The sequence below is a fragment of the Megascapheus bottae genome, chromosome 18 (genome assembly GCF_031878675.1).
Source record: "Megascapheus bottae isolate mThoBot1 chromosome 18, mThoBot2.hap1, whole genome shotgun sequence".
Taxonomy (NCBI): Eukaryota; Metazoa; Chordata; class Mammalia; order Rodentia; family Geomyidae; genus Megascapheus; species Megascapheus bottae.
The window spans coordinates 1985360-2005363 of NC_143526.1; the positions used below are offsets into that span (position 1 = coordinate 1985360).

General features: G+C 40.6%; 1 non-coding gene across 1 annotated transcript; it reads left to right on the plus strand.

Annotated features, from left to right (window-relative positions):
* The first annotated feature begins 10679 nt into the window (after positions 1-10679).
* Positions 10680-10814, plus strand: LOC150050001 (small nucleolar RNA SNORA13). The gene has a single exon (XR_016538770.1). It is a non-coding gene; the product is annotated as a small nucleolar RNA SNORA13 (small nucleolar RNA).
* The last annotated feature ends 9190 nt before the right edge of the window (positions 10815-20004 follow it).

Here is a 20004-nt window from a genome sequence, read left to right on the forward strand (position 1 = left end):
TCCGTCCTGTAAAGTTTTCAGTGTGTCAGCTTTTACCTCCAAGTCTTTGATCCATTTGGAGTTAATTCTAGTGCAAGGTGACAAAGAAGGATCCAACTTTAGTTTTCTGCAGGTGCTTAACTAGTTCTGCCAGCACAACTTGTTGAATAGGCTGTCTTTCTTCCATTCTATTTTTTGGCTCCCTTGTCAAAGATTAGGTGGCCATAGGTCTGTGGTTTAATATCTGGGTCCTCAGTTCTATTCCATTGGTCTTCAGGACTGTTGCTGTGCCAGTACCAAGCTGTTTTGAGAATTATAGCTCTGTAATAGAGTCTAAAGTTTGAAATTGAAATTTCTCCGGTGCTGTTCTTTCTGCTAAGAAGTGTTTTTGTTATACGGGATCTTTTATTATTCCATATGAAATTTTGGATTGCCTCTTCTATTTCTTTAAAGAATGACATTGGGATATTGATGGGTATTGCGTTGAATTTGTAGATACCTCTTGGCAAGATTTTCATTTTCACAATGTTGATTCTTCCAATCCAGGAGCATGGGAGGTTTTTCCATTTCCTTAGTTCTGCTTTAATTTCCTTTTTTAGGGTTTTAAAGTTTTCGTCAAAAAGGTCCTTTACATTCTTAGTTAAGCTAATTCCTATGTACTTTATTTTCTTTGAGGCTATTGTGAAAGGACTTTCTTTCCTGATTTTTGCCTTGCTCCTCGCACTGTTGGCGTAAAGGAGCGCAGTTGACTTTTGAGGGTTGATTTTATAGCCTGCTACTCTTCCAAAGTTTTGAATCAGCTCAAGGAGCTTGGGAGTAGAGTCTATAGGATTCTTTAAATACAGAATCATGTCATCTGCAAAGAGGGATAGTTTTATTTCCTCTTTCCCTACTTGGATCCCCTTTATGCTTGCTTCTTTCCTTCTTGCACTGGCTAGGAATTCTAGTACTATGTTAAAAAGTAGTGGAGAGAGTGGGCATCCTTGTCTCATTCCTGATTTTAGAGGGAATGGCTTTAGATTTTCACCATTAAGTGTAATACTAGCAGTGGGTTTCTCATATACAGCCTTTATTACATTGAGGAATGTTCCATGGATTCCTAGTTTCTCCACAGCTTTTAACATAAAGGGGTGTTGGGTTTTGTCAAATGCCTTTTCCGTGTCTATTGAGACAATCATGTGATTTTTGTCCTTGCTCCTGTTGATGTGTTGAATTATATTAATTGATGTGCGTATGTTGAACCAGCTTTGCCTCCCTGTGATGAATCCAGTTTGATCATAGTGTGTAATTTTTTTGATGAGTTGTTGTAGACGGTTGACCAGTATTTTGTTGAGAAGTTTTGCATCGATGTTCATCAAAGATATAGGTCTATAGTTCTCTTTCTTTGATGAATCTCTGTCTGGTTTGGGGATGAGGGTTATACTGGCTTCATAGAATGAGTTTGGTAAGGAACCTTCATTTTCAATTTCGTTGAGGACCTTGAGGAGTATTGGTGTGAGCTCTGCTTTGAAGACCTTATAGAATTCAGCTGTGAATCCATCTGGCCCTGGGCTTTTCTTAGGTGGAAGTTCTCTAATTGCCATTTCTATTTCAGAGCTTGAAATAGGCCTGTTGAGTTGGCTTAGTTCTTCTTGGTTCAGTGTGGGTATGTTAATATTGCCTAGGAATTCATCCATTTCATCTAGATTCTCAAATTTGTTGGCATAAAGGTTTGAGAAGTATTCCCTCATGATATTCTGGATCTTGGTAATTTCTGTCGTGATATTACCATTTTCATCTGCGATTTTGTTTATTTCGATATGCTCTCTTCTTTTTTGTTAAGATTTGCTAAGGGCCTGTCAATTTTGTTAATTCTTTCAAAGAACCAACTCCTTGTTTTGTTGATTCTTTGTATAGCTTTTTGGATTCCAAATAATTTAATTCGGCTTTGATTTTAATAATTTGCTTTCTTCTACTGGGATTAGGGTTGGTTTGTTGCTCTTTTTCCAGGAGTTTAAGGTGAGATATTAACTTGTTGGTTTGCAATTTTTCCAACTTGTTGTTGTAGGCACTCAGCGCTATAAATTTTCCTCTGAGTACTGCCTTTGCTGTGTCCCAAAGGAGTTGGTATTTTGTGGGCTCCTTACTATTAAATTTCATAAACTGTTGGATTTCTGTTCTCATCTCTTCGATGACCCATTGGTGATTCAACAATGTGTTGTTCAGTCTCCATGAGTTACAGGGTTTTCGTTGGTGGAGATGTGTGTTCAGTTCCAATTTGATGCCTTTGTGGTCTGAGAGTGTGCATGGAATAATTTCAGTGTTTCTGAATCTGTCCAGGTTTGTTTTATGGCCTAAGATGTGATCTATTTTGGAAAATGTTCCATGTGCTGCTGAGAAAAACGTATATTGTGTTGTTGCTGGGTGGAATATTCTGCAGATGTCCATTAGATCTCGTTGGTCTATATATTTGTTCAGTTCTAAGGTTTCTCTGTTGAGTTTTTGCCTTGTTGATCTGTCCATAGGTGAGAGTGGTGTATTGAAGTCACCGACAATCACTGTATTTCGATCTATGTATGGTTTCAGTGTAAGTAAGGTTTGCTTGATGAAGTTTGGAGCTCCGGGATTGGGTGTGTAAATATTTAGGATCGTTATGTCTTCCTGGAGGAAAGATCTCTTTAGAAGTATGTAGTAACCTTCTTTGTCTTTTCTTACTAATTTTAGTTTGAAGTCTATTTTATCTGATATGAGGATGGCAACTCCAGCCTGTTTATGGGGGCCGTTAGCTTGATAGAGTTTATTAAACCTCTCACTTTCAATAGATGATTGTTTTTTTGGGTAATATGTGTCTGATGAAGATGGCAGAATGGTGGCTCTTGCTTTTTGATCCAACTAGACAGCCTATGCCGTTTAATTGGAGAGTTAAGTCCATTGATATTGAGAGTTAGGATTGAGAGATATTTATTAGTCCCTACCACTTTTAAAAGCTTTTATTAGGGCCTCTGTCTTGACAGTTCTTTTGGTCCTTAGATGGTATGCTGTTTAGGTGCCATTTCTTTCCCTATATTGCATTTATTTTGGTTTTCTATGTATAGAACATCTTTGAGAGTTCTCTGTAGTGTTGGTTTTGTTGCAACATATTGTTGCAGCTTTTCCCTGGAATGGAATGTTGTTATTGTTCCCTCAGTTATGAATGAGAGCTTAGCTGGGTACAGTATTCTTGGTTGGTAGTTATTTGACTTAAGGGCATGACATATATGCTTCCAGTCACTTCTTGCTTACATGGTCTCTGCTGAGAAATCTCACATTATATGATACACAAATCAACTGGACTCAGCCTTTCCTCATGGGAGAAGGACCACTTTGCCATCCTCCAAGGACTCACTCTCTTGCTCACAGTCTCTTCACTCCACCACTGCCATCAGAAATGGGCTCATTCAGGTGGAGCTGGCTGCACCACCGCAGAAAATCACATGTCCAGGCAATTCCTTTAGGAGCTGGATGTTCTGGGCACAACTATGTTTATCCCAACATTTGGGACTTGACCACATCTCAGAAGCAAAAGGAACGGAGGTACAGAGGTCACATTTAATATCTTAATATTGCCTCTGTCATCTAACGAAACCAAAACAACAGCAACAAAAGATCCATATTAGGATGATTGGGGTAAATTAATACTGAGTTTTCCAAACTGCCCTCTCATGAAGATTCATGTTAGCTCAACAATGGCTTAAGAAAATAAATAGAAGTCCTCACAAGTAAAAGGAAATGTGAAATTCTTTCAATGATGTATCAGTTGCTAAATATTGAGAGGCCTCCATCCCCTGAACTCACTTTTCCCTTCTCTCAGGATACATTTATGAGAGGCTTGCAATCTCTGAAATTGTTCAAATGCAGGTTTCCAAGTTCTCTGCCCTTTTTAGCTCTAAACAGAAACCCTGAGCTATGTAAAGGCTTAGGTTTCCTGTGGCTGATGAACCCATTGTGGCTTCTCATAAGGAGAACCACTGAACACAGGAAATGGCCAAGCACTTATTTCATGGCCTATGACAGGAGTTCTGCTACACTTACCATTACAGAGAAGAATTTTCTCAAATAAAATTCTTCTTTTTTCGAAGCTGTCAGCATCCTATACTAGATGTTACTGTCCTCCCATCATTTTGTCTTCCCATCATTTCTCAGTGCTATGTCGTTCTGCCTCTTGAAGCGTGGCTTATCCATTTGAGAAACTCCAAGTCTAGTGGAACAGCCAGGAATTCTCTGCCACAGACTGAAGACAACTAATGCCACTTATTAGAAAATCAAGTTCTATCATTGCTGTTTCTCTTATCCTATCCTCACCAAAGTATTCACCTAACCAGACATTCTCCTACCTTCTGTCTGCCTGCTTCCCAAAGAAAGACTGCTGGGGTTCAAAGTGTGGCTCAGGTGGTAGAGTACTTGAAAACATTTAATACAGAATTCAAACCCCAGTCTTGGAGAAACAGTGGGAAAAGGAATGGAGGAAAGGAAGGAAGGCAGGAAGTAATGAATGAAGTTAGAAATGAAGGAAGGAAAGAAGGAAGGAAGGAAGGAAGATAGGAGAAGAGAAGGAGAAGGGAAGGAATAGGGAATAAGAAGGGAAGGAGAAGGGAAAGAGAAGGAAAGGGAGGGGTAGGAGGAGATGGAATAGGAAGGGCAGGGGAGGGGGAAGGGAAGGGAAGGGAAGCACAGGGGAAGGGAGGGGTGGGGAGGCAAGGGAAGAAGTCTGCCTCACCATGGAAAAGCAAAGTTACTGACTTGGAAACGGAGTTTTCTAAAAATGTTCTTGGAATCATGTGAACATGAACCACATGCTATATCTATACTTAGTCATAAAAATAAAAGACATATATTTTAATCTAGCAGCTCTTTCTTTCCAGAGTGTGACTAACATAGCAATCAAGTTATACCTGACTAAAAAAAATTTAAGACAGAATGAGCTGCCTAACCCATAACAGAAGTACTTATGAATTATTCAGCCAACATTCGTATGTATATTTCATGGCAGGATGACTCCAGGTCGCTGTGAGGAGCATAGAAAATATCTATATATTTTCTATAAACCTATGCTAGCCATTTTTATTTTCATACTTGTATTCATTTGGATGGTTATACTTGTATTTCCTTAACTTGCGTTTCTGGTTCTGTATATCTGCTTGCTAAAATCCTGAGAAATACAACTTGTGGCTAATCTAAAACCACCCATTTTTCCTTGGTTCCCAGACTGAGATACACTGTAGTAAGGAGTATACACATTCCAAGCCAGGAGCTAGAGATAGTAGCTATCTGCTACCTACAAGGTCGGACTTGTAAGGGCCAGCAAACTAGGGCAGATGTCAACCAATCACAAGTCTGTTACCATGGAGATCCCCCTAGACTCATATCTGGCATAAAACCAACCTCCTAAAATGACAGCCAGCTAGACTGACCAATGATTAGTCACGACCCCTTTCCTGCTTCGTATTGCACCAATCATTTAACGGAATTATAGTATAAATTTCCCGCGTGGCATATTGATTTGTTGCTATTACTTCCTGGGGCCTTCTCCCTACCAAAAAAATATATAAAAGGGGCTGTAACCTTGTGCTCGGGGCCTCTGGTCTGCACTCGACTATCAGTGCGCAGAGATCCCTGCTCGAGCTCGTCAATAAACGACTCATTGCAATTTGCATTGATCTTTTGTCTCTGGCTATCAGGGGGGACTTCAAGTTTCTGCCTGCTTCCCAAAGAAAGACTGCTGGGGTTCATATATATATATATATATATATATATATATATATATATATATGTAGTACACAGGCAGTTGCCAGTGGGAGATGTTCATTCCTGTCTGAACTGACACGCAGAACATTTTGGGGGTAATACAAAGTAACCTACCCAAACAAGTCTTTTCTGTATAACTAAGACAAGATTTTAATAAGAAAATCTGTCGTTTTTCTGAAAATGTAGAATGAAAACTAGGTTTAAAAAAATTCCTGAAAGATGAGATGGTTATAGTTAACATGGTTACTTAGTTGTAATTTCATTCAAATTGAAGTAGGTGTGTGATGTGATTCTAAACCAGTCTGATTTTTTTGTGCTTGTCTTCTACTGCCACCTGGTGGTACTTATGTGTACTGACATCGGGCCTGTTGGGATTGTTAGTTTGTATTTCTGGAGCAGTCCACTAGCCTATGGCTGTCATGGACAAGGCCACCTTTCTGGCAGGTTTCCACCCTGATGGTGCACGGGGGATTTTATGTACCTTTTGCTAACCAAAGGAAGACAATTCACATCTTCTGAAATTATATGTGAACATATTCATCTTAATGATCACTAAGCTATGCTACATATTCTTTCCTTCCCTGTAATTTTTTCCAAACAACTTGGAATTATGCTGAATATATATTAACTCTAAATATTTAATTTATACAATATTTAATTTATAGTTGAGATAAGATATGTTTTTCTTTTGTTTTCTTTTGAAAGAAACAACAGTGCAATACCATTCTTTCTGATGGCTGAGTAGAGTTGCATTGTGTATACATATACACCACATTTTCTTGATCTATTCATCCACTGAGGGAGCATCTAGATTGACTCATTATCTTAGCAATGGTAAATAAGGCTGCAATTAACCTGGTTGTGCTCTATTGGATAAATGCCCAGGTAGGGAATTACTGGGTCATAGGGGATCTCTATTGTACCGTTCCTAAGAACATGGAAAGACTTGGAAAAAATTGTGCTAAATGGGGATGGCAGTTTGGCCTAATGGTAGAATGCTTGTCTAGCATGCATGAAGGCATGGGTTAAATTCCTCGGTATCACATACATGGAAAAAAGCCAGAAGTGGTGCTGTAGCTCAAGTGGTAGAGTTCTAGCATTGAGAAAGCCCAAGGACAGTGCTCAGGTACTGAGCTCAAGGCCAGGACTGGGAAAAAAATATGCTAAATGAAGTAATCCCGACACACTGATTTGTGCTGGCTAGAGCACAATTAAGGCAGACAAACTCATTTGTGGTAGCTAGAACATGCCTATAAACCTACAGGTAAATATGCTGGGTGGTTTTCAAAAAAATACATTGGGACATGATAAAATACCTAAGATTCTATGCAGTAATACAGTAACATGATAGGAGGATAATCTTTGAAGAGGAACACAAAACAACTCCAGGAAATGTAAGCAAGAAGTTTCTTTGCTTGTTTCCATTTTTTCTTTTTGTCTGTTTGTTCCTTTATCTGTCTATGAAGTGTAAGAGGAGGCACAGAAATGGAAGGACAAATAGTAAACAAATTCCACAGTGATACTCAATACACATTATGTTGAACATGAGCTATACAACTTGTTGGTGGGGATGGGAGGGAGAAACAGAAACACTGGGAGAAGGAGTGATGTTGCTAAGAAAAAAATGTACAAGCTGGGTGTGGTGTCTCACACCTGTAATCCTAACTACTCTGCAGGCTGAGATCTGAGGATCAAGGTTCAAAGCAGCCCAGGCACAAAAGGACATGAGACTCTTATCTCCAATTAAGCTCTAGAAAATGAGAAGTGGGGCTTGGCTCAACGGTTGGGTGATAGCCTTGAGCTGAAGAGCTCAGGGACAAGCCCAGGCCCAGTTCAAGCCCCATGACCCACAAAACAAAAACTAAACCAAAAAAAACCCAACTCTTTATCTGACTTAGATAACATTAACACCTTTATGATAGCAATAAAAATGCATGAAAAAGAAACAAAGGAAACAAAGGTGCTGAACTACTCTTTGGATGAGTCTCTCATAAGACTTACAAGAGCTAGGAGAGTCTGCTGTCAACCACACAGCCTTTCTCACTACCTTTCTCCTCTGCAAGGATTACACATAACAGGAAGAAACAAAATAACCTCTGCTTTACCTCTATGGTGATAATTCTAAAATTTCAGCATAAAACCCCAATTTCTTTCACACTTATGAGCCTTGCATGTCTTGCTTCTGGCTGTCTCATACATTTCCACTTCATTCCTTGCTCTGTGCCAGGTACCATCACCACAGCCTGCTGTTCCCAGATCATTCTCTTTTTTTATTTTTCCTTTTTTTTCCATTACCAGGGCCTTCCACCCTTGCTCTACTTTTTTAAATTGGTGTCTGATGCTCTACCACTTGAGCAATACCTCTAGGAGAGCTATTTTGCTAGCTAATTAGAGATCAAACCTTGCAGATTTTTCTGCCAAGGGTTGGTTTTGAATTGTGATACTCAAATCTCAGCTTCCAAATGTCTAGGATTCAAGGGGTGAGCCACTTGCACCTGGTTTTGAATCCAGAAGTTTCATGACCACCCAAACACAGCTTTACTCCAAGTTCATCTCCAGACTTTCCATTGCTAGCCTTGTCAGCTACTGACTGAGCATTTGAAACATGTTTGTGTGAACTAAATGTGCTCAGAGTATATTTTGCATAAAAAAATACAAGAGTTAGCAGGAATTTCAACATAAACACCGCCCGGCACTGGTGGCTCAAGACTGTAATCCTAGCTATTCAGGAGCCTGAAATCTGAGGATTGTGATTCAAAGTCAGCCTGGGCAGAAAAGTATGTGAGACTCCAGAAAATTGGAAGTGGCTCTGTGGCTTAAAAATGTAGGGTGGTAGCATTGAGCTCTTCAACTCAAGGACAGTGCCTAGGCACATAGTTCAAGCCCCAGGACTGACAAAAAAGTGTTACTGATAGACTTATATTGATTACATTTTAAAAATGAAATAATATGTAGCTATGCCTGGGAATGTGACCTAGTGGTAGAGTTCTTGCCTAGCATGCACCAAGTCCTGAGTTCGATTCCTTAGTAAAATATACATAGAAAAAAAGCCAGAAGTGGTGCCAAGGCTCAAAAAGAGTGCTAGCCTTGAGAAAGCTCAAGGACAGTACTCAGGCCCTGGATACACGCCCCAGGACTGACAATAAGGAGAAGGAGGAGGAGAATAAAAAGAAGAAGAACAGAAAGAAGAAGAAGATGAAGAAGAAGAAGAAGAAGAAGAAGAAGAAGAAGAAGAAGAAGAAGAAGAAGAAGAAGAAGAACAAGAAGAAGAAGAAGAAGAAGAAGAAGAAGAAGAACAAGAAGAAGAAGAAGAAGAAGAAGAAGAAGAAGAAGAAGAAGAAGAAGAAGAAGAAGAAGAAGAACAAGAACAAGAAGAACAAGAACAAGAACAAGAAGAACAAGAAGAAGAAGAACAAGAACAAGAAGAACAAGAACAAGAAGAAGTAGTAGAAGGAGAAAAAGAGGAGGAGGAGGAGGAGGAGGAAGAGGAGGAGGAGGAGGAGAAGGAGGAGGAGGAGGAGGAGGAGGAGGAGGAGGAGGAGGAGGAGGAGGAGGAGGAGGAGGAAAAAGAACAAGAAGAAAGGGAAAAACAAGAAGAAGAACAAGAAGAACAAGAAAAGGAGGAGGAGGAACAAAAACAAGAAAAAGAAGAAGAAGAAGAAGAAGAAGAAGAAGAAGAAGAAGAAGAAGAAGAAGAAGAAGAAGAAGAAGAAGAAGAAGAAACTAGTGTATTATTTACAAACCAAAACACCACAACTTCTCTGTGCAGTTATGATGTGGCTAATTTGTATGTTTAAATAAAATGCAGCTCCTCGTTCTCTTCCTGGGCCTGGAGTGCAGCCGGAAACACCTTGTTTGTTTATAACGGTAGTAGTGTTAAGACCCAGGGCCTTCAACTGCTGAACTTCAGGCCCCGTTCATGTCACACGTGTGCGAGCCCGGCCTGGGCTCTCTCCTCTATCTTTGTCACTCAAGGCTAGCTCTCTACCACGGGGGCCTCAGTGCGACTTTTGCCTTTCTCTTTCTGTTGGTTAATTGGAGAGAAGCATCTCCCAGGCTGGCTTCGAACCCTGATCCTCAAGTCCCAGACTCCTGAGTAGCCAGGATTACCCAGGCACAGCCCCGAAGCCGGGCCAGCTCTCGGGTTTGCGTTCCCTATTTTTGTTTTCTGTGTCCTCATGATTAACCATTATCATAAATGTTTTCATGAATCACCTTACTGTCCCTTGACTACAGACGGTGGTTGGCGCGGTGGGTCTTCAAGTCTGAGGCCTCTCGGCTGCACCTGCTGCTCAGACCACACTGGAGAAAACGTTTTTCTGTCACCAAAACTGGTTCCAACCGGAAACGGTCTTCCAGAGGTTCTGCAGACCCTCAGCTCACCCTGTGCCAGTGGCCTCTGGCAGCACAATGACAGGGGAGAGTGCAGTGGCAGATGGTAAGGTCCGCTGGCACATGCCTCCCCTGCACCCTGTGGCGATGGGCCCTCTGGCCATAGAAAAGCATTCTGGGAAGAGGGCGTGCCTTTCCTCCTTTCAGTGGCAGCGATGGTGCTTTGCGTATCTGGAACAGTGTGTTCCCTCAGGCCTTCCACACCTGGGCGATAGCCACCCTGCCCAGATCCCGACTTTGGAACCTGGGACCTAAGTCAGCAGTTTTCTCTCGAGAAAGTCCCAGAGGGCCGGAGGCGGCCTTCGGCCTGTGCTTGCTGGGGTGCTATGGCATATGGCCTGGAGGACCAGTGCTGATGCTTGCCTCCCGCTGCAGCCTCTGGGGTCTACACCCGGCCTGATAAGGTGCGGCGGAGGATGTCGGTCATTACTCTGCTTCCTGGACCCTGACTTGACAGGAGAGTGAGTGCGTGCACACCACCATCTTGGCTGGCAAGTCTTCATGCGCACGAGGCTGCAGCCCAGGCTGCAGACAGCTTTCCTGGTAGCCTTTGTGTTGTGCGTTCACTTTCACGAACTAGTGAATGCAGTGTCCAAAAAGGCACAAATAAATGCTTTGCAGCCTTTTCCTGCCCTCAAATTCTTGGTATCTTTGGTGGTGGAGCTGCACAAGCGACAGTGCTCACTTTTATGTTCATCTGCATGTATAAGTGGTCTCTAAGATGGCCCACGTTTGGTGTGTGTTTCCCTTAACTAGTTTGAATTAAATTTTCTCCAGGTGAAAGATGAATGCTTGAGGACAGTTGTCCTGGTTGAAAACCATGTGGCACTTCAGGTAAGGTGATAAGAGAGTTGCACGGAGGGGCGTGGGGGGGGAGCGATTTTTCAATATTGTGGTTCATCATTATACATCTGACCCAAAGTTAGCAAATAAAATGGTGTAGGAGAGAAATAACACAAAATAGGGGCTTTCTACATTGCTTAGATTCGTTCTCATTGGCTAAATGTAAAGGTGTGTTGGTATTCAGAGCTGAATACAGTAATAGTGATAACTTTTTTTGGTAAAGAAGCATACAATGTCTAGTAAAGATGTGGCACATGTTTTCAAAAGTTGTTGCTTTTTCCTTTTAGGGCATCCATGGTGAGGATTTTAGGTGTTGGATCTTCAAAAGTTGCACGGAACACATAAATGCCTATCCAGCATCCTCGACTATACGTTTCAGACAGTTTATGAATAAATGTTTTAATATTTGACACCTGTGTTTTAAGTCTTTTATTCACCATAGAACAGTCTTCTGTTACTGAAAAATCTAAGGGAAGGTTCAGTCTTTACTACCAGTAACTTCAAATCTTTCTGAAAGTCTCATCAGCATGTCTGATAGCCTTGGGATCACTCTTAGCAAGGTTTTCTTGCAAATAATTACACTAGCTAGCTCACGGTTTAACTCCCGTGTGTGCTTTACTACATTCACTGGGGTGGTTGTATGTGCATTTGGTATTTTTCTGTGCACCATTTCAAGGGTTTGAATTCACAGTTTATACACTGTTCCTAAGGTTTTAGTGCCCAAGACTACTGCTCAGCCACTTATGCCACAGCTTAATTTACAGCTGTTTTTAGTTAATTGGAGAATGTTTATTCTCAAGGGCTGGCATCAAACCACAACCTTCAAATCTTAGGCTCCTGAGCAGCTAGAATTGAGTGCAAAGCACTGCACTAAGAGCTGGAAACAATACCTAAAACATAGCTCCTCTGGGAGGATATATAGCTGGTGAAGAAATATGTCCAACTTTTCTTTGTGAGATGAATTCCATCATGTGATTTGTGTCTGAAGCATGAGCTAGTCAGGTTGGACCTAAAAAGGTACCTTTTGGGATAGTGGGGGCAACAAAAAACAAACCCCTTCTATGGCTTATGCTGTTTTTCCTTTTTGTAAGATAGCTGGCTGTTAACAGGGGCTGTGAGGTGGTAAGGATGAAGAGATGGGTAGAAAAGGCTAGACCACTTAGGGTTTGGGCTTTATTATAGCAGGAAATTAAGTCAAGTAGCAAACAGACCAGGGCAGGTAGGATTTAGTCTGGCTTGGACCAGTTAAACAAGGATGTTGAACTTGCCACAAGCTTACTGGCCCCAAATGTAGCTGTGGGGCAGCAATTTTCTTGTGATAGAAGCGGCTCCGCAAATGGAGAAATGAACCATAAGGCCTCAGGTATAAATCTGATCTGGGGTAGAGGTCCTAGGTAGGTCTGAGGTTGCAAAGTGGCCAAAAGTGAAATGAAAAATAGAGGGAATTGTTTACTGTAGCCCAGATTACTAAAAGGAAGTGTAACTACACACTAGAGCAGAGGCAGTGGTCTGAGAGAAAACCCTGGAGCCAGGAAGGATGCCCCATTTTCTCTGGTCAAGTGAAAAGCCAGGTAAGCTTGGTAGCCAGACAGTGGAAGGACAACAATTGGCATGTAGCTTCCCTCCCCCAACTCAGAAAACAAGAACATTTAAAAAGTAACTCTGAACATGTGAAAGGATTTCAATGTATGTAAATTAATGCACATTCTATCTGACAAATATCATGTAACCTTCTATTAATTACAATAAAAAATACATAAAAAGTAACACTGAAAAACAGATTTTACATCATTTGTAAATAACCAGTGGGACTTAATGCCACAATACAATATTAGAGTGAGCTTCATGTAAATAAAAACAGTCTCAGGGTGATGCCTGAGTGTGGAGCACTAGTTTTAAACTACATGGAGCTGGGAAAATGGCTTTCTGCCCACTTGACATTCCATTGCACAGCAAAAGCCAGCTGCAGGCCAGGACTCCTGGAGGCTGATGAGAAGAAGCATCTGGTCTGGTTGTGCTTGTGGGCAGATGCGTGGATGGTGTCCAGTTTCAGAAAGGAAGACATGACATCGAGCTTACAAGGCTACCCTTCAGTTCTGTTCAGCACAAGAAGTGAGGATGCTTTCTCTTTGTACTCGGGAGACAAAGGTCCAAGATACGTGAATAGTTAGCTAATTCACAGTTTGACAAGTATCAGTGATACACCCTTCCCAGCCCACTCCTGGCTCTTCATTAGGATCAAGTCTCTATCTTGAGGCGGGCAGCTTGAACAGTTTTCACTGTTCATGCTGTGTGCTTTCCAGTCAGATTGCTTGTAGATAGATGAGGTTTTTCTTCAATCAAGCTGTCTTTGGACCCATTTCTTTTCTGAAAGAAAACATTTTTACATGTATATGCTAGAGTCAGCAAGTAGTGTTTGTAAAAGTACAGAATGTGTACAATATTAATTATTTAGAAGCAAGACACTAGTTATTGGGGCAGTAGAGTAGATGAAGTGATCCACCAGGATGTACTGACTGCTCAGGCTGGTGGGTACCATTCCCTGCGGTGCTCAGTGGATAGCTGTTTCATTTGATCACCACAGCTGACAGAAGATGCTCTAGACTTCCAGACAGCAAAATGAGAGCTATTTATTCTGTATACTTCCGTAAAGTAAATGTGGGGAATTACAAACACAGGAATTTAAACTGAAAACTTGAATCACACTGACATTGAGGAGCTGTTGCGCTCAGGGTCAAAGTTTGCATTTCCCACAGCAGCAGGCGGCTATATGTGAGTGAAGGCTCCTGACTAGGGAGCTAGCCAAGGAAGGAAAAATCATTTTCAGTCGCATGGGACTTCTCAGATTGAAATGAGAAGTAGAGATGACCATGAAATAAATTAAAATAAGCCTGATTATAGGGGTGATAATATTAGTATTTATTGGTGAACAATGTAACTGATTACAAAGAAAGCTGGGATTGGAGGATTTAAAGCTTCAAAGGGGGAAACAAAGGATGTGAGGATATGTATAAAGAAATCTCTTTTTCTGGAGGAACCATTCTTAAGTAATGAAAATCAACTTGAATAAAAGCACTCTCTCCAGATAAATGACATATTCCAAGCTCTACCCTGATTTTCTGACAGGACCCTCCCTCCCCAACTGTGTTGTATTTCTTGTGGAATCATTTTTTTTGTTTTTTATTTTTTGTTTTTTGGTTGTTTTTTATCTTCATTTAACCACCAAAAAGCTGGGAGTGGAGCTGTGGCTCAAGTGGTAGAGTGCCAACCTTGAGCAAAAACCTAAGAAGACACAGCCCATAACTTCAAGTGTCAGGACTGGCACAGGAAATGAGATAAAAGGTAATGTTTCTTCATTTCAAATTGCCAATAATTTAGGTATTGTCTTAATGTCAGATCACTTTAGGCCTTGTACTGTCTTTAGCTTTAAATGATTCCATCTAGTTGCTCTTCATCACACACTCCTTCCTTCTCTTTTTCCTGTAGATGGTCTTTAACACACAGAATCTTGGAAGCATGGCTCAAGTCGCAGAGCACTTGACTACCAAGCCCATGCCCCGAGTTCATATCCCAGTGCCATCAAGAAAAAGAATCTCAGGATATACTTAATGATCGATTACTTACCAAACAGAATTCACCAACGCACAAGAAGCCTCTGAAATTTGCCAGCAGTAGTATACTTTCTAAAACTTCATTATTACTAACCTGATGAACTGTAGAGCCACCAGCACCCTGAGCATCTGAGGATCGGGTCACAGGAAGAGGTGGTACCAAATGTGTTTTTGAACTGCAAGAAAGTTTTAGAAGTAATGAACAGCCTTGGCATGGTGGCTCATGCCTGCCTTCCCAGCTATTGGGAAAGTAGAAACTGGGAGCATCAAGATCCAAGGCTAGCTTCAAAAGGAGAAAATTCCTCAGACCCTATCAAAAACTTAACTAAAACCAAAAAAGGCTGGAGGCTAGACTTGAGTGGTTTTGAGTGCTTGCTTTGCAAGTGTGAGCTCCTGAGTATGAACCCAATAACCACCCCCCTCCTCACAAAATTGAATAGGTTACTAGCTAGACTCAGAACTTAAATGAAAGAGGGATATTTCTCTCATTGAAAAAAAAGGTTGTTTTAGAACCACAGGCTAATGTATTTCGACCTGCCCACTTCCTTACTTCACTTCTGAGAGAACTGATCGCTCCCCATCTGAACACTGGGACCCTCGATATTGGCGGTAACTTCTTGGTGAATGAGAATGCCTGATGCGGACTGGGTCACTCTGAGTCCTGAAGAAGAAACAACAAGAAGAATGAGGTGGGGAGGAGAAGTAGAGAGGGATGGAGGGAGAAAGAGGGAGGTAGGGAGGGAAAGGAAAGAAAGGAAGAAAGCAAAGAATCAGAGAAAAAATAAAACAGGATGATTCAAAATTTTTTGTGAATGCGAAAACTGCAAAATGACTTCTTACAGGCTGAAAGACTTTGGTGACTTAAACTTCATGGTATATTAATAATAATGATGATAATAATAGTATTTCCTCAGCTATCCATGAAACAAGAGCTGTTTGGAATATTTGCATGTACATGTGAGTATTTAACCACCAATCTAAATTCAGTACATGTGAGTATTTAACCACCAATCTAAAGTTTAGTTAAACTCTATTCTGGAGTTTGGAAGATAAATACACAATGAAGTCAAAATAGGATCTCATTCCTATCAGAAATCATTCATCATTCTCCTGTCTTCTTTTCACTAGGCTCCCATGAACAGTTCAACCTTGCCAAGCTCTGGTGGGCTACATCATCTGTACTTAGGCTGAGATCCACAGAAATTAGGTTCAATGCCAACCTACAATGAAAAGTCCACAGCTCTACTTCCAGTTGTTTGGGTGGTTGATTAGAGGTAAAGAGCCTCATGGTCTTTCGTGCCCAGGCCACCTTTGAGCTGCAATCTTTAGATCTCAGAGTTTGAGGACCTAGAATTACAGTTGTGAGCCACTACCACCGAGACCATATTCATTTCTTCTGTTAAAATATAGAAATTCAAGCACTACAAAGAACACAACTGAAAAGGAAAATTGGACCTCTCCCTTGGCATTAATAAAACATTAATGAAAATATTTTCAATGACCATACTCACTCTATTTTAGTGCAAGGAATCTCTTTCAATTGCTCTTCTGACAATCCGGATGGGTCAACCAATTCCTTTCTAGAAGGGAATAATCATGAAAGAAAATGCTGCAATGTCAATATATACATACTAATATCTTTCAAAATATGTCTTTTCCCTTTATAATCTTGTTCTGAAATGTAAGTGGGGGGTATGGATGCAAAAACTACAATGTTTTGAGGTGAGAGTGTGGCCTAACAGTACAGTGTTTGGCTAGCATACATGACATCCTGGGTTTGATTCCTGGGTACCACATACACAGAAAAAGCTAGAAATGGTTCTGTGGCTCAAGTAGTAGAGTGCTAGCCCTGAGAAAGCCCAAGGACAGTGCCCAGACCCTGAGTGGAAGCCCCAGCACTGGCAAGAAAAAAAAACTAGAATGTGGTTAAATAAAAACAGAAATCAACCCTTCAGGTAGCTCTGTACATGCAGACAAACTAAAGAGAGATGCTCTTTTCTGCTTTCTTTAGTTTGTCTACATGTACACTTTTGCCATCCCTTGTTTTCTACAACAGACTTGCTTGTTTCCCCTGTGGTAGAGGTGTTCATTTCCTTCTGGACTGGTTTTCCTTGGTATTTTTTAATAAGCTGTGGGCATTTTTGAGGTTCATTTATGGATGAGGCAAGTGACATCAGAAAGGAGTTATGTGAAGCTGCTTTCTTGGGCTGCTGCTGATGCCTAGGACTCTGCCATAGGCGTGGGCAGCACACAGTAGCCCACTGGTAAGTTGCAGATCAAAGCTGCCTCTCAGCGGCTCTCCTTGGGATTGCATTAAAACTCCCTGTATTTTAGAACAAGGATGTAAAGACCCCAATACTCATTGAATATGCTTCCATAACTCTTCTTTTGCTTGCACATCGGGGCTCCTCCTATAGATAGGAAAACACATCTCTGCAACTATGCTTCATTTATAACCTAAAGTGCTTAGACTTCACATCTACAGACTTTAACATCTTATTTGCCATCTGAGAACAGACCAGAAAGGACTGGTTATTTTTTATTTCATATATTCATTGTTTTTTAATATTTTTATTATGATTAATAGAAGTTTTACATCATATACACCAGATAGAAGGTGCATAACTTCACAAACATTGATACCCTTTCTCATGACATGGTCCCTATTTCCCTCCCACCCACCCCCCACTTATCTTGATTTCCACCTTCACTAATCAAATTTAAAATAACTTATTAAGCACATATAAAATATATCGATAACAAGATGAAATATTGTTGTAATAATATGAGATAACCAAGGGATGGCCAAAGAGATGAGAGATAACATAGTACATTGGGACAACAGTCACTCACTATATGGCTTTTGTTTTCTTCTCCTGGAAGTCCTTTCATTGAGTGTCATAATATTTGGCCTATTGTCTCTAGATTTTGTTCTATTGTAAATCTCTACCAGGAGAGCCCAAGGTTTCTACTGATTATGACAAATGAGGAAGACTATTGGGCCTACGTTCCTTTCAGTCTGGCTTACTTCACTTAATATATTTTTATGTCTTTCCATTTTCTTACAAATGGGGCAATGTCGTTCTTTCTGACAGCATCATAGGATTTGATTCTGCATAAGTACCACATCTTGTTGATCCACTCACCAACTGAGGGATATTTGGGTTGGTTCCATACCTTTGCTATGATAAGTAGTGCTGCAATGAACATCATTGTGCTAGTGGATTTAGTGTGCCCTTGTTTCTAGATGGTTGCGTAAATGCTAAGTGGTGGAATTGCTGGGTCATAGGGGAGCTCTATGTTTAGTCTTTGGAGGAACTGCCATAGTGCTTTCCACAGTGGTTGAACGAGTTTGCACTCCCACCAACTGTGTAGTGGTGATCCCTCCTGGCAACATCCCTCCCAGCATCTGTTATTAGTTTTCTTGATCCTGGCCATTCTAATTGGAGTGAAGTGGAATCTTAGAGAGTTGTTTTGATTTGCATTTCTTCCATGACCGGAAATGTCGAGCATTTTTTCATGTATCTATAGGCCATTTTTATTTCTTCTTCAGAGAAGACTCTCTTTAGGTCTTTGGCCCATCTTTTAATGGGATGGTTGTTACTTTGGAGATTAATTTTGGAGTGATTCAATTTTTTTGAGCTGTTGATATATTTTACATATAAGACCTTTGTCCATTGTACGGTTAGTGAAGATATTCTCCCATTCTGTAGGCTTCCTAATTAATTGGCTAGCTATGTCCTCTACCTTACAGAAGCTCTACAGTTTAATGCAGTCCCACTTACCAGCCTTTCTCTTCTTTGTTGTGACCCTTGGTCCTTATTTAGAAAGATTCGACGTGTTCCAAGGAGACCTAGTGTATCTCCTATTCCTTCTTCTAAAGTTTTTGGTGTGCCGAAGTTTACCTCGAGGTCTTTGATCTATTTGGAGTTAATTCTAGTGCAGGATGACAAAGAAGAATTGACCTTTAGTTTTCTGCAGGTGCTTAACCAGTTCTGCCAGCACCACTTGTTGAAGAGGCTGTCTTTCTTCCATTCTATTTTTCTGGCTCCCTTATCAAAGATTAGGTGTCCATAGGTCTGTGGTGGATTGGTTATTTTTTAATGATCATCAAGTAAATTTTTGGCTGGGGCCACTGAAGAAAAACCACATAAGTTTCATTGATACCTTGACCAGGTATCAACAGTTCATAATTTTAAAAAAAAAGTAAGATATTATGACCACAAGAGTGAGCCCGAGCCCACTCATTGAAACTTTCAGCGCTATTGTCTGAGTTCCAATGCCTCCTCAGCATAGCTCAGTGAATAAAAATAACTTCCATGGATTCTTGGGGGGAAAAAAAAGAAAGTGAAATGAGTTACTTTCATTTATACTAACTTTTCCCCTAACAATTGTAAACACTGTGTATAGAAACCTGAAAACTGTACCAGATTGTACTACAACTTCTTCATGTTTTACCACACAAGATCCAATCATGTTGCTGATGAATGCTTTATAGGATAGGAGGTATTTCATACCTCCTATGTCTCAAGTACTTAATAATGAATACACTTTTGTAACTACTGAGGATAGAAAAGAGCATAATGAATGAATGATTATTACATTCTGGCCTTCACGGGCTAATTTTATATGAGAGATTCAAACACAGTAAAGCAGCAATTTAAGAACATGGGCCTAATGGAGAGATCCATAGCTCACTATATTATCTGAGATGCCAAATACACACATACTGAAGGTATGTTATATATAATACACATAATTTATACATATCAGATTGATGTATTTTTCTGCAAAGAACATTTTTGAGTACTTTTCTCAGGTATTTCTCCTCTTCCCTAGGGCTTGAACTCAGGGCCTGGAGGCTGTCCCTGAGCTTCTTTTGCTCACAGTGCCACTTCCCCTTGGCTAGTTTTGAATCTTGATATTTGGATCTCAACCTCATGAGCAGCTAGGATTAAAAACTTGAGCCACTAGTGCCTAGCTGAGATAATACTTCTACAAAGTTGTTCGCATAACATTTCCATTTGACTGTCTACTTGGTATCTCAAAATAGTTAAACAGAAATTTGATTCCCCCACTTCCACCCTCACATCCTCAGCTCATTCCTTCCTATCTCAATAAGTGGCATGGCTACCCACACAGCAAACATGAGTTCCTGAGTTCAATCCCTGGTATTAAAAAATAGACTTAAAATACCGTTCTTCTCTGATATCAGTTGATCAAATACAAGATATTTTCAACTCACAGGTAAGTATTTACTTCAAAAGAATATTTCTTCGGGAGCCAGTAGGGGAATAGAGAGAGAATACCACAGGGTAATAGAATGGATAGGAACAACGTCCATTATGGACATGTATAACATGTCAACATGAAACCCATCATTTTGAACAATTAACATCTGCTAGTGGAAGGGGAA